This window comes from Saccopteryx bilineata, chromosome 1 (genome assembly GCF_036850765.1).
Source record: "Saccopteryx bilineata isolate mSacBil1 chromosome 1, mSacBil1_pri_phased_curated, whole genome shotgun sequence".
Taxonomy (NCBI): Eukaryota; Metazoa; Chordata; class Mammalia; order Chiroptera; family Emballonuridae; genus Saccopteryx; species Saccopteryx bilineata.
This window is the reverse complement of record NC_089490.1, coordinates 322,450,140-322,465,616: the sequence shown is the minus strand read 5'-3', so window position 1 is coordinate 322,465,616 and position 15,477 is coordinate 322,450,140. Positions and strand designations below refer to the sequence as shown.

General features: G+C 33.5%; 1 pseudogene; it reads right to left on the bottom strand.

Annotated features, from left to right (window-relative positions):
• Positions 1 to 520: 520 nt before the first annotated feature.
• Positions 521 to 1,948, bottom strand: LOC136319551 (U2 small nuclear ribonucleoprotein A'-like; annotated as a pseudogene).
• Between the last annotated feature and the right edge of the window lie 13,529 nt (positions 1,949 to 15,477).

Here is a 15,477-nt window from a genome sequence, read left to right as displayed (position 1 = left end):
CTGTTTCCAACTTCAGAAAAATACAAAAAATAAAAAATAAAAGACTATTGCGTTAGTAGTTAAGACTATCACCTCAGGGGTGAGTTAATGAACTCAACTCTAATTCTCTTAAAACAAAAGGTGGAAATTTTTGAAGCACTGTTAGGAGTTAGTGTAAAAGTATGGAGGACACTCAGGGAGAGGTTGGGCAATATGATTAAGCCATCAGTGTTTGTTGATTGACACTTATCAAAGTGAGGCATCATCAATTATCTCACAAGAGACTAGTTTATGTGTCTTATTTGTCTTTTTATATTTTTCACAGTGAATGTTCTTTATGTTTACTATTTGTAGAAAACTAGCATTTAGATTTCACAATTTGTATTATAAAATGACCAGTAGCAATTTGAAGCATTTTAACAATGCTTATAGACTCTTTTATGCTGACACAAACTAGGCTATTATTCCAAGCTCAAAAAGCAGGACCTGTCTCAAGTGGACAAGTTAGACATCCTGTGAGTGGATACTCAGGACACACTGCTCAGGACCCACTTGTGACTGTGTCTTCTTTCATCTCCTCTTCACCATCATCAATGGAGCCTATGTTTCCCACCAGGTATCTGACCCGCCCACAGCTAGCTCTTTGGCAGCTCCGCTTCAGCCAGAGTTGATGTGTTTGCTATGGCGTTCTTGACCGCTTGTCCATCCCCTGGAGCTGGGCTACCTCTCTTTTTGTCAGTTGGCAAAACAGCACCTGGCCTGAAAGTTTTGCTTCTTCTGGCAATATCCTCTGCAAATTGTGCACTCTGTTTGCCCTTGAACATTTTCTCTGCTGCCTGATGGTATAAGTTTTACTTGGAAGTCTAGTACTCAGACTTGTGAAATTTTATAAATTATGTACAGTCTGCAGTGTTTCTTATTTTATACAGTATTTCTTAGAATACTTAAATAAGTCAGTGATTTGAGAGATGCCAAAGGATCCAGGTTACCCAGTTCCATAAGACTGTTGGCGAGAATGAGTCTTGTCAGGGCAGAACCTGCAAGTCCCTCACCTATATGGCATATTCTATTGTTCACCAATCATGTCTGCAGTCTTTTCAGCAAAGAAATACCATCCAGTTTCCTGATTTCATTTCAGAAAAATTAATAGCATCAAACTGGTCTAAGGCTATACCCAGATTTTAAATGATAGAAATTTATAAATGTAAGAAACATCCAAACTTATAAGAATTTGCATGAGTTTATTTGAACCAAACTGACAATTACCAGAAAATAAAACCTCAATGGCTTGAGAAAATGCTACAAAAAATGGCAGTTTTAACACTTATTTTATAGATCAGTAGCAAAGGGGAAGATATAAGAGGTTACATAAAATTCACTGGTGACAGATTAGGGAGGTGGGAGAAAGTAAAGCAGGAAATCTCTGGGATTGGAGAAAGTAAAAGGAATGGACACATACTTCTCTTATATAGGTGGGTATAGGATAATTAACAGTCAACAATTAACATGGTAACAGTAACAATAAGGGGCTCTGTGATCTCTGGTTCTGGTGAGAGATTGTGCTCTGAGGGGTTTGGAAAAGAGGAAATTACCTAGTCCTTCCAAAGGTATATTATCACAGATGGAAAAAGACACAGATAGGCTCAGTTAAGGTAAAGATTAATCTTTGTCAAAAAAGATATCAGCCTAGGACATGGCTACCTGTCATGACTTGCTTTGAGCTAGAAAGTTTTAATTTCAGACTATCCTACGTGACTACCTTAGGTCTCTGAGATTATAAAACCCACATGCAGGTCTTCCTTGAGCTTGTCAGATTTAGTATAAATATGTAGCCCCAATTATGTCCACCAATTTTATACCCCTGGCGGTCCAAAATGCGGTTCCACACAGCACTGGTGTACTGCACTGCCTGCCAACAGTTCCACCATCCTGCCACCTCTAGTATCAGGTTGCAGATATAGCTACCCATTCAGTACTCTTCCAAAGGTACACGCTGCATTACAAGCTGGTGAAGCTCATGTCTTACTGAAGTCAAACTGGTCGACAGATTGTTGTAAAGGATAAAAAGTCAAGGTGACTCTGTATGTGAATAGTTTTGACCAAAATACTATCAATTTATATCCTAAACTATGAAATACTCTCCATCAAATCAATATTTTCATTTTAACAATACACATTCATAAAATAAATTATAATAATCACATTTACCACTTTAAATAACTGAATACTTTTAATTTTTCTATGTAAACAGTTTATTGTTTTACAATTTTACTGATTGAAAATGGTAACCAATTATATTTTTCTAGCCATCCTTTCAGGAGCTAACACCAAACGATGAGATGTCAATTAATATCGCTAGCACTTCTCTCAGTCAGCATAGCCTAATCATCCAATAAATTCCACTTTTTTTAGGCAGTTTTCAAACAAATTAATTTAACCAGGCTTTATATTGTCAAGGTGCCTAAAACTTTTAGACCATACATCATCCTAATTAATTTAAATATCAAAAGGTCCTGATGTTGCCAGTGGAAATAGAGTTCTTCCATGGAGTCACGAGGAAAGTATTTTGAGAATCCATGCATAGGAGTATGAGGCATAGTGGAAGATTTATCAGAGCAAAATACAAAGGACTGCCCCCATGTAACTGGTGTCTCATCCCAGACCAGCTAGTTCAGCTAAATCTTGCTACAGAATAAATTCAGTCCCTAGGGTCTCAGACCCACACTTGTCCTCACAAAGCCCAGAAGAGGGGTCAGGGCCCTGAGATGCTGTGCCATCAGAAGTTTTCATATTTCTGTTCAGGGCATGCCAAAGCTTAGTTCAGATCAGCCTTTCTCCCTGTCCTAGTCTATGTTCCCAGCTGTGCTATGGCTGCTGCTGTGCTGGTGCACCCAGGCCCCCACTTGGACTCTTGCCGCTACTACAGAAAGAGAATGCTCTACAATGAACAAGTGAAGTAAGCATTCAAAGGTGAGCTTCCCAAATGAAATTTTGTTAAACTTTGATTATATTACCTTGGGCTAGGGACAGAGCAGACTATCTTTCAAACTAACCAATCTCTTTCCTAATTCTTCCTGGTCTTGTGCTGGGTCTTCCCCCTATCCATTCTGGTCTTTTCCCAGGTATTCCAGGCTAGATTTCACCTCTTTTTGGCTCCTGCTGTGCATGCACCTAGAAAAGAAATTTCCCCTGCTGTTATAGGGCTCCCTGGGTAATCCCAGCCAATGTCCCCTGGGAGATTACAAAGGGATTCTTCCTGCCCACTCAGGGATTAAGTCTCCTCATAGAGGATGCAGCTATACCCTGGGAGCCTATGAATGCTGTGGCTAACTAGTGAATCAGGCTAGCTGTCTGATTCAGCTCCCTAGTTTATTAGGCTCCTTTCCTTTATCAATAATAAGTAGCTACTTATGCTGACCCAGTCATTGATAGTTTTATAAATTTATGAAATGTTACAAACACATCTAATTGTATGTATAAATGTTTTAAAATTTTGTTATTTAAGAGTAATCATATCATTTTTTCCCATAAATATTACCTGTTCATGGTCTATTTTATAAAAGATATGTTATGTGGATAAAAAGGGGTTTTTATTAAACATAACCTTACAGAGCAATCTTATTATAAAAACTTTTTGAATATATTTATGCTTATTTATTGATTTTAGCAAAAGAAAAAGGGAGAGACATGGATCCTGTATGTGTTCTTCCCAGGAACCTAGAATATGGTATAACCAAACATGCTATTCGGTCAGGGCTGATTATAAATAATTAAATGTGCAGGTCATAGTGGGTAGTCACACCCAATGCATATAACTTCCTTAGTAAAAGGTTTATCTTTGCCTTAAGCAAGCCCTGTCCATTGTTTCTGTGTATCCAGATTGACACACCATTAGAATGCCTCTTTTCAGAGTTTAACCATCCTTAAAAGAACACATAATCTTGTTAACTATCCTGTAATCAGTCTCTGCTTCACTTTCTTCCACCTTTATGTAATCTTCCTTATGTTCCCTCTTTAATTCCAAATGCATAAAAGAAACTGCAAACTGCCATTCTAGAAGCATTTTTTTTCTCAGTCTTTTGAGATTTTCCCTCCAGGCATATCATCTGTTTGGCTCAAATAAATTCTTATAAAAATTCTCTACAGGTTTGGATGTTTTTACGTCAACAATTATAAGGATACATTATATCACCAAGTACTGTACCTCATTGTAATGAGGATACTACTTTTCTTTTAACTTCTATTTTGTTTTGTTCTGTTTGCACAATACACAGAAAATTGTTCAGCTTGTGGTCTAAAGCCAGCAATTAACACCATTTAGCAGCTGTTAAAATGAATAATCTCACGTTGTTATTTTCATGTGGCTTAATTCAAATGCTAATTGCTCTCCCAGCACTGATCATAAACCTACCACATCCTGTAAAATCTGTAGACATTTTGAAGAAAATAAATAAAACTTTTTTTGTTGTAGGTTTAATGGTGGTACTGATATTGAGAGAGAGAAATGCTCAAGAGATTTAAAAATGTGGATCATGGTGAAATCCAATAAGGCAACTGTCAAAGGGATTTAGTTTATGTTGGTGTTACACTTAGATTAAGTAGTGTTGTGATGTTTACTATGATACTTACTTAAGCCCTTAAAATGAAGCTAGGACAAATTTAGATGTGCTGCAAGTATAAAATGCACACTTGATTTCAAACATTTATTACAAAGAAAAGAATGTTAAATATCCCATTATTAATATTTATTTTGAGTGCATGTTAAAATTATAACATTTTGGGTATACTAGGTAACAACAATATAGCACTAAAATTAATTTTACCTGTTACTGTTATATTTTTATATGTCTACTATAAAATTTAAAATTACATATGTGACTCATATTACATTTTCATGGCATAACACTGGAGTATGAACAAATTCTTAAGGTTCCAGGAAAGAACAGAAACAAAGATCTTGCCTTTCTAGTTAAATGACCTCTGTTTTGTGTCGGGAAAGCTCAATAAATGAGAAGTTATAAATTCATATATCCCAATTAATGACTTAGAAAGTTTGCATATTATCATTTTTAAAAGGAAATGAAATTTCTTCAATTCTTTAAAATATTCAGCTTAATGCAATTTCCAAAGCCAGCTAAACTTCAAAAATGTAAAGGACAAATGCAACGGAAAATGCCACTATGAGAAGTGAAGCAAGCTATAATTAATCAATTATTGAATAGATGGGAGGAAACAACATGCATTTTAAAGTTAGTTTTAATAAAGTACATTTAATTGCGTGCACTTACGAGCCTTCAGCAGGCAGTGGGAAGCTGCAGCTCCATCTGTGTGCAGTTTAAATGAATGCAAATCCTTATCCCCCACCCTCAGCCACCCACCTCCGCCCACTTTGGCTCCATGGCTAATGAGAAAATGGAATGTGTTTTGGTTTAAATAGCCTTGTTTGAATATAACACTATTGATTTCCTTTTGACTCACTCTTTATTTTAGTGTCTTGAGAGACAAGAGATCTTATTGGATGAGACATAAAGTTGAAGTCCTGACCATTTGTGGTCATTAAGCATCCCATGACACATTTTGCTAGAGAGCAGGCTGGTTGGCCTATGCCCTGGCCCAGTTCCAACCCAAGTAAGGAGTGTCTAGTGACTTAGATTCTCCATGCATACACAAATAAGTAGTTATTTCTCAACTTTCATGCTACAAACTGCAAAGTTATGGCTATTTTCTGTTAAACTTCTGCCAATTTTCACTCCATAAGTGCCTATCATTTGAGTAAACTGACTATATGTTTGAAGATATAAAACTTTGTCTTGCAAGATCATTTATATTTTATAGCAAATTAAGAAAGTTTTATTATTATAGTGTAACACTATATTATATATGTGAAAAATATGATAGAATTTCTGTGTACAATGGTCTGTATAATTTACTAAATAAAAAAAGCAGTGTATTTCACAAACCTATATTGAGTGTCTACTATGTAAGGTTATACCAAGCACAAGAGATACAAACATAAATATCATTATCATCAAGAAATTAAAGGTCTGTGGTTAGATAGTTCAGTTGGTTAGAGCATCACCCTGTAGCACATAGGTTGCTGGTTCAACCCCCAGTTAGGGTACATACAGGAACAAATCAATGTTCCTATCTCTCTCGCTCTCTCCTTTCTTCTCTTTAAAATCAATAAAATAAACATTAAATAAACAAACAAGAAAGAAACTAAAGGTTTGGTAAATGGAATAAAAAAGTAAAACTATATTTGCAATATCAAGTGGTAAAAATTGAAAAAAATCATAAATGAAGAAACGAAGATCGTTTCCTAACCTGCAGGGGATAGTTGAGGGAAGACAGATCATGTGGAATGGTCAGGTGTTAAATATTTTGGTATATTTATAAAAAGATGATAAATAGCAATTAAACATAAGGAGAGTAGAGAAAATTTAACACAGAAAATAATATCAGCACATTTAAAGAGGCTTGACTTAGAATAGAACATGCCAAACTATCAGTTATTTTTACCTGGGGATAAGTAATGCGAAAAAGGGAATAGAAACAAACACACGTAAGGAAAAAAATAGACCATGATGAATTTGACTTTATCTGGTATATCTCAGTGTCTACAGATTACCTGCATTAGAGTTACCTTGAAGACGTATTACAATGCAGACCTTTTTTTTTTTTCTGGGACTTGATTAGAAGAATTTGGGCCCCAGACTCTTGAGCATTTGCCTAGGCTAGAGAAGAAAACCTGGATGACATGCTTGTAGACTCTACCTGTTCAAACTCTTCTTGGAATAGGAGACAAATTATCAGATATCTGATAAGTAGAAAGCTATTTGAAAATTAATAAAAAGAAAAGATATGAAAGAAAGAAAGCATTAGAAACATTTCTATAAGAAAGTATGCTCACTAGTGATGTAAGAGCAAGCCCAGAAATGACAGGACTCTGGAGGCTGAGGGTCAGGTATGAACAGAGACAGGTGATTGAAAGCTCAGAACTTTTGGTTTATTATTGATGCAAGGAAAATGAGGCAGACATACAGGGAGAGGAAGGATTGCTCATCATGGAATTTTGAAAAGCCTGACTTGAATGAGCCAAAGTTGGAGAAAGGATATAAAAATTAAAGTCAGTGCAAAGAGCTGACCTCAGCTCTGTATATGATGAATCATAAGAAAGAGCTGACTTTGGAGCAAAGTATGGGATGTACCCAAAGTATTTACTAAATGTTGAATACTACAATATCCCAGGCTTCAGGCTGAAGAGTTTATAATCATTATTTTTGTCTAATTCCCTCAACAAATCTGACATTTGATAATTTACTCTGTATCACAAGCCATGTAGGTAGCAAAGCCAATATTTAAGCACTGGCTCATCTTTTCTAACGTTCACACTCTGAATCATTATACTTTATTGCTCACCAGGTGCAACAACTAGAGATGTGAGCTGAAATTTTTTTCAGGAGAGTATAATAAGGGCAAAATAAAACATAATAATAAAGAACATACAAGAAAACTATTCTTAGCATTTAATTTTGATGATTTTATTTTATCCTCATTAGACTATGAAGGAGTTAGAGTATTACTGTGGACTTTTTAGAGATGTGGAAACTGATGCACAAGGCAGTAAATTACTTGCCAAATGACACACACACATATAATATATGTCAGATGCAAGCCCAGGTAATCTGACTCCAGGGTCCGCTTACATCTATACTGTCCATGGTGCAAAATAATTTCAATAGTATGATTATGAATTCCCAGCGAAATGTTAGGTTGAGTAAAAAGCAACCAGGCTGGAGAAACAGGAATGTAGATAATGGCTGGGAGGACCAGAGGGCTGAACAAGGCACTCTAATTGTCATAGCTCCTTCTCCACCCATTTACTTTGAAATTGGTCTTCTACATGTACTACTAGTTTTCTAGGGCTGTGACAATAAAGTATCACAAACTGGAGGGATTTGTTATTAAATAACAAAAATATTACTGTCTCATACTCTGGAGGCTAGATGTTCAAAATCAAGGTGTTGGCAGAGTTAGGTTCTTTGGGGGGAATATGAGGGGAGGATATATGCCAGACCTCTTACATTGTCTCGTAGGCATTCTTCCTGCAAGCATACCTGTGCCCAGATTTCCTCCTTTAAAAGGGCACGAGTCATATTGGATCAGGGCCCGTCTTAACGATCTCATTTTAACTTGATTATCTCTGTAAAGACCCTCTCTTCAAATAAGGTCACATTCTGAGGTATTGGCAATTAGGACTTCAACCTTGAAAAATTTTCTTGGAAACTTCTTCAGCTAAATACCAAGTTCATTACTTACAGAATTGGCTTCCATATAAATATAGTACTCAATTCAGCTAAGATTTTCCTACTGAATAATAAGAATCTCTTTTTCTCTAGTTTCCCAAAACATTTTCTTCTTTTCCTTTTTAGCTCTCATCAGAATAATCTTCAACATTCATATTTCTGCAAACATTTTGTTTATAATGATATATGTGTTCTCTAAGTCAGTACAGGAATTCTCTACCATGCTCCTTTATTTCCCCTGAGTCCTTCCTGGTGGTCTTTAATGTCCATATTTCTACCAACAGTCTGGTCAGAGAAAGTGAGGTTTTTTTTATTATGCTTCCTAAAATTTTTCTGTTATCCAATTCTAAGCTACTTCCATGTTTTTAGGCATTTCTTACAGTAGTATGCTGTTTTCTTATAATTGGCTTATATGATTGTGGAGGTTGGCATGAAAAATTCAATATCTATAGGGCACACCATCAGAAAAGGCAGACTGGAGCCCAGGTTCTTGGTCAGGCCCAGTTTCTGAGCTACTACTGCAGATTCACTTAGTCAAAACACCAAGCACCAGGCTAGCTTTGGGAACCTGACCCTAACAGCTGGTTCCCATGGACCTAGGCTCCTAGTTTGCACCAATGCCAGACAAGTTCCCAGTATCCCAGATTACAGGCCAAATACAGTGGACTAAGACATCATGCTCGCCCTTAGGTCAGGACAACATCCATGGCCCAGGCTTGATCCTGGTTCCTGTGAAACTAGAATATCAGTCATCCCAGTATCAAACTGGCCAATATGGACACAGATTTCAAGTACAAGAGAGTGGATCTTGGCATCTTTGGACCCAGGTTAGAGGTCCATTACATCAAACTCAAGCACCAGGCCTGCTCTCCTATGGCCCAGATACCACATTTTCATACCCAAGGACTCCAGCAGCAAGCCCACTATAGACATCAAGAGATGACCTACCGAGAGTTAGTGGATGGGTTGACTGGTAAAGGGCTTTAAATGTTGAAGTCAATTTGTAAAGACTGGGATGGGCACCCACTTTTTCAAGTGTATACACATCAATACAGGACTACAACAATCATGAATAATCCAGAAAACATAACAACATCAAAAAAACTAATAAAACTCCAATGATTGACCCTAAAATGGAGGTCAACAAACTCTCTAACAAAGAATTCTTTAATTCTCTTAAAGAAGAAATCCAGAAAAGTATATAAAAACAAAGATAGACAACTAAATAAAATCAGAAAAACAATTTAATAACAGTGAAAATGTAATCAAAGAAACAGAAACCATTAAAAAAAAAACCCCAGAAATACTAGGGTTGAGAAATATAGTGACTGAAATGAAGAATAGGATAGTGAATTTCATGTTTGACCAAGCAGAAAAAAATAATTGGTGAATAAAAAGACTAATTCTATTCTAATCTGAATAGAAACAGTAAAAACAAATAGAAACAGTAAAAACAAAAACAAAAAAACAAAGAAAATAAAAGAACAATAACATTAAATAAAGCTTACATGAATTATGGATACCAATAAAATAAACCATTTGTGCCTGAAAAGAAAGAGAGTCAGAAACCTTATTTAAAGAAATAATACCTGAGAACTTCCCAATCTAAGGATAGATTTGTACATCCAAGTTGATTAAGCTAATAGGTAACTCTAAAATTTCAACACCAAACAAGCTTCTTTAACACACATTATAATAAAACTGTTTAAAATCAAAGACAAAAAAAAAATTTAAAGCAGTAAGAGAAAAATAATTTCTCACATGTAATAAAATCTCCTGAAGGCTATCAGTAGATTTCTCAGCAAGCCAGCAGTGAGTTGAAGGTCATCTTCAAAGTACTGAATGATTAAATGTTTCACATAAAAATTTGTTTTTCATAAATGAAGAAGAGAGAAAGACTTTCTCAAAAAAACTCAAAAGCTTAAGAAGGTCCTCACCACTAGACTTGCCTTATAAGAAATACTAAAATGAGTTCTTCAAGCTAAAATAAAAGGATACTAATTAATAACATAAAAATATAAAACATACTGGTAAAAGTAATTATATAGACAAATTCAGAATACTATAATACTATAATATGGTGGTGTATTAATAAATCTAGTATAAAGGTTTAAATAATAAAAGTTTTAAAAATAACTATACCTATAATGTTAAGAATATATAATATACATAGTGGTAAATTGTGACAACAAAACATAAAATATTGCAGGGAGATATAAAAGAGTAAAAATTTTGTATGTAATCTAAGTTAAGTTGTTATCAGCTTAAAATAAAACATCTTATTTCTATATATAACATTTTATAAAAGCTATATAGAAACAAGATATTTTATGTTAGCCTTATGAAAACAACAAAGCAAAAACCTACACAAAAGACAGAGAAGATATCAAAGCATACCACTATAGAAAATCAATTCAAAAAGACAAAATAATAATAAGAAGGAAACAAGAGAACTCTTGTAAATGCTAGAAAAGAATGAATAAGAGGGCATTAGTAAGTTCTTACATATAAATAATTACTTCAAATGCAAATAGATTAAGTTCTTCATGCAAAAGGCATAAGAGACACTGAATGGACTTAAAAACAAGACCCAACTATATGCTTCCTATAAGAAGTTAACTTCAGCTTTAAGGATACACATGGGTTCAAAGTAAAAGGATGGCAAAAAATATTTCATGGAAAGGCAAACCAAAAGAAGACAGGAATGGCTACACTTATTTAAAACAAAATAGATTTTAAGTCAAAACTGTAATAAGAAACAAAGAAGATCAATACATAATGATAAAGAGTTCAATTTATCAAAAGGATATAACTATTGAAATATATATGCTCCTAACATTGGAGTACCTAAATATATTAAAACCAAATACTAACAGATGTGAAAGGAGAAATAGACAACAATACAATAACAATAGGGATCTTCAATACCCCACTATCACTACAGATAGATCATTCAGACAGCAAGTCAATAAGGAAACATGGGACCTGAATGATACCTCTGATCAAATAAGCTAACGGACATACCCAAAACACTTCACCTAACAGCAGCAGAATACACATTTTTCTTAAGCATATGTGGAACATTCCCCAGAATATATCATATGATAGGCAACAAAACAAGCCTTAGAAAATGTAAGAAGATTAAACTTATAGCAAGTACTTTTTCCAAACTTGATGGTATAAAACTAGAAAACACCAAAAAGAACAAAGAATAGAAAATACACAAATGTGTGGAAGTTAAACAACACATTGCTGAGCAATCCCTAGGACAAAGTTGAAATCAAAAGAAAAATAAAAAAATACTTGAAACAAATAAAAATGGAAGCATATTTACCAAAACTTGAGATATAACAAAAGTATGCTAAGAGCAATGATTATAGCAATAAATGCTTAAGAAAGATGGGTTGCAAATAAATAATCTAACCTTGCATCTCAAAAAAATTTATAAAATAAAGACAGACTAGGCCGAAGCTTGTAGAAGGAAATAACAAAGAAGTAAATGAAATAGAAACCAGAAAAACAATAGAAAGATCAATGATTATAAGAGCTGTTTTTTTGAAAATATAAACAAAATTTACCAAACTTAAACTAAACTAAAAAAAAGAAGACTAAAATAAATAAAGTCCTAAATTAAAGAGAACACAATACTACAGAAGCGACAGAAAAACAAAAGTTCATAAGAGACTACTATGAGCAATTATGCGCCCACTAATTAGATAAGTTAGAAGAAATGAATAAATGTATTCTAGAAACATACAACTTACCAAAACTAAATCATGAGGAAAATATTTTTGACCAGGTTAATAATGAGTAAAGAGATTAAAACAATAATAAATTTTTTTTTCTAACTAAGAAGAGCCCATGATAGGTGATTTTACTGGTGAATTATATCAAATATTTAAAGAATTAACACCAATCCTCAAACTTTTCCAAAAATAAATTGATGAGTAGAAAACCTTCCCAAACTTATTTTATAATACCAGCACCAGTCTGATACCAAAGCCAGATGAGGACATTAAAAGAAAAAAAGTCTACAATCCAATATCCTTGGGAAATATAGAAGCAAATGTCTGAACAAAGTAACAGCAAATGAAATAAAACAGTATATTAAAAAGATCATATACCATGATCCAGTGAAATAAATTCCTGGATAATTTCAAATGCACAAATCAATAAATATTATATACACTAAAAAAATTGAGGATTAAGAAGCATACGATCATCTCAGTAGATGCAGAAATGCCCTTAACAAATTGTATATTCTACATTAATAAAAACTCTCAAAAATTGCTTATAGAAGTACCTAATATAATAAATGCCATAAATGACAAATACACAGCTAACATCATACTGAATGATGAAAGGTTGAAAGGTATTTTTACTAAGATCAATTACAAGATAAGAGTGCCCACTCTCTCCACTCCTACTCAACATAGCACTTGAAGTCCTATTCAGAGAAATTAGACAAAAAAAATGTATTCAACTCAAAAAGGAAGTAGCAGAGCTGTCTGTGTTTGCATATAATATTCTTATATAGAATATTCTAAAGGCTACCAAATATCTCTTAGAGCTAATCAACAAATTCAGTAATGTTGCAGGACACAAAATCAATATAGAAATTAGCTTCATTTTTAAATATTAACAATAAATTATCTAAAAAAAGATAAACAATTCCATTTATAATAGCATCAAAAATAGCAAAATACTTAAGAATAAAAGTAACCAGAGGTAAAAGATCTATATACTGAAAATGACAAAATATTGATTAAAAAAACTGTAGAAAACACTGTAGATTCAACATAGTTCTTATCAAAATTCTAATAGCATTTTTATAGAAATATTAAAACAATTCTAAAATTTTTATGAAACCACAAAAGAAGCCAAATAGCCAATGCAATGCTGAGAAGAAAGAACAGAACTGAATGCATCACAATTCTTTCAAAGTTTATACAAAGCTACAATGATCAAAACAGTATGATAGTGGCATAAATACAGATGCATTGAGCAATGAAATACTATTAACAGCTAAAAAATAAATCCATAAACATAAGGTTAACTAATATTTGACATGGAATTAAAAAATATCCAATTGGGAATGGATAGACTCTTTAATAAATGGTGTTGTGAAAACTGGGTATTCTTATACATAGAAATAAAATTGGACTCCTGTCTTATATCAATCACAAAAATCAACTTGAAATGGATTTAAGACATAATTAAAGACTCAAAATTGTAAAATCCTAGAAGAAAACAGGCAAAAGCTCCTTTACATTGGTTTTGCAATGATTTCTTGGATGCGATGGAAAAAGTGAAAGCAACAAAAAAATTAACAAGGAGACAACATCAAACCTAAATGCTTCTGCATAAGAAAAAAACAATCAGCAAAATGAAAAGGTAAACTATAGAATTGGAGAAAATATTTGCAAACAATTTATCTATATTAACATCTAGAGAAGAAGTTATATCCAAAATATAAAAGAAACTCATAAAATTCTGTAGCAAAACAATAAAAAAGACAACAAAACCAGTCTGATTAAAAAATGAACAAGGAAATTGAATAAATATTTTTCAAGGTAATTATACTGATTATCAACAGGTACATAAATATGCTTAATATTATTAATCATCAGGGCAATGCAAATCAATACGACAATAAGATACCATCTCACAACTATTAGAATGGTTATTGAAAAAAAGTTACTGTAAGTGTTGATGCAGTTATAAATAAAAAGGTACATTATTCATGAGAATGTAAATTGATACAGCCATTACTGAAAATGCTAAGGAATTTCCTTGAAAAATGAAAAATAGAACCTCCATTTGATCTAGCAATTTCAATTCTGGCTACATCTCTGAATGAAATGAAATTGGTATCTCAAAAATGTATCTGTACTTTCATGTTTATCACAGTATTTACAACCAAGACATGGAAACCACCTATGTGTCCAATTCATCAATAGATGACTGTATAAAGAAAATGTATATATTTACACACACACACACACACACACATGCACGCATGCATATATACTCACTGGAATATTACTCAGACCTTAAAAAAAGAGACAATCCTGCTATTTGTTGCAACATGGATAAAATTTGAGGGCATAATGCTAAGTCATGTAAGTCAGACAGAAAGACATATAGTATATGTTCTCACTTCTAGGTTAGTATATTTTCATTATACACATGTATCAAATTAATGCATTGTACACCTTAACCCTTTGAGTAGTACAAATGTTCATGTATGTCCTCATGCCTCCTGACCATACAGAGTATGATCGATTTATTTTAAAAATGTGTAAGGCAACATTAAAAAAAGGCCAGTATGCAAGTGTATGTTCTTGTTTCCATAAATTGGTTATCAAATAAACATGATTTTAAGTTAATAAAACTGTAACTGGAACTAATTTCATTTTTTGAAAACAAAAAAACAAAAAAACAACTCATTCCCGGAGGTCAGTGAGCAAGAAAAAAAACTCACTACTCAAAGGGTTAAACTAACATATCTAAATCAATAATATGTTAAGAAAGCTGAGAAAAAAATTCTCCAAAAGAAGAAAAATTAGCCAACTTATAGATAGAAAATAGAAATTATTTAACTTAAACAACAAAGGCCCTGGCCAGTTTGCTCAGTAGATAGAGCATTAGCCAGGTGTATGGAAAACCCAGGTTTGATTCCTAGTCAGGGCACATAGAATAAGCAACCATCTGCTTCTCTCCCCCTCCCTTTCCTCTTTCTCTTTCTCTTCCCCTCTTGCAGCCAGTGAATCAATTGGTTTTAGTGTCGGTCCCAGGTACTGAGAATAGTTCAGTTGGTTCAAGCATCAGCCCAAGGCAGGGGCTTTTGGGGAGATCCTATTCAGGGAGTATGCATGAGTCTATCTCTCTATCCCTTCTTTTCTCACTTAAAAAAACAAAAACAAAAACCAGAAAAACAATTTAAACAACAAAAATAGAGCAAAAATTAAAAAAATTTCACCCTGTTAAAGTTAATTTTCTAAATAAAATTTAAAAATTAAAATAAATAAATAAACTGAGTAGAATATTAGGGACCTGTACATATATACCAGAAGACCTAACTAACATATACTTTGTTGGTATCCTACAAGGAGATAAAATAGGTGAGACTGAAAATAATTTCAAAGAAAAAAATGCTGATAACTTCCAAATTTAGCAAAAAGCCTATAGA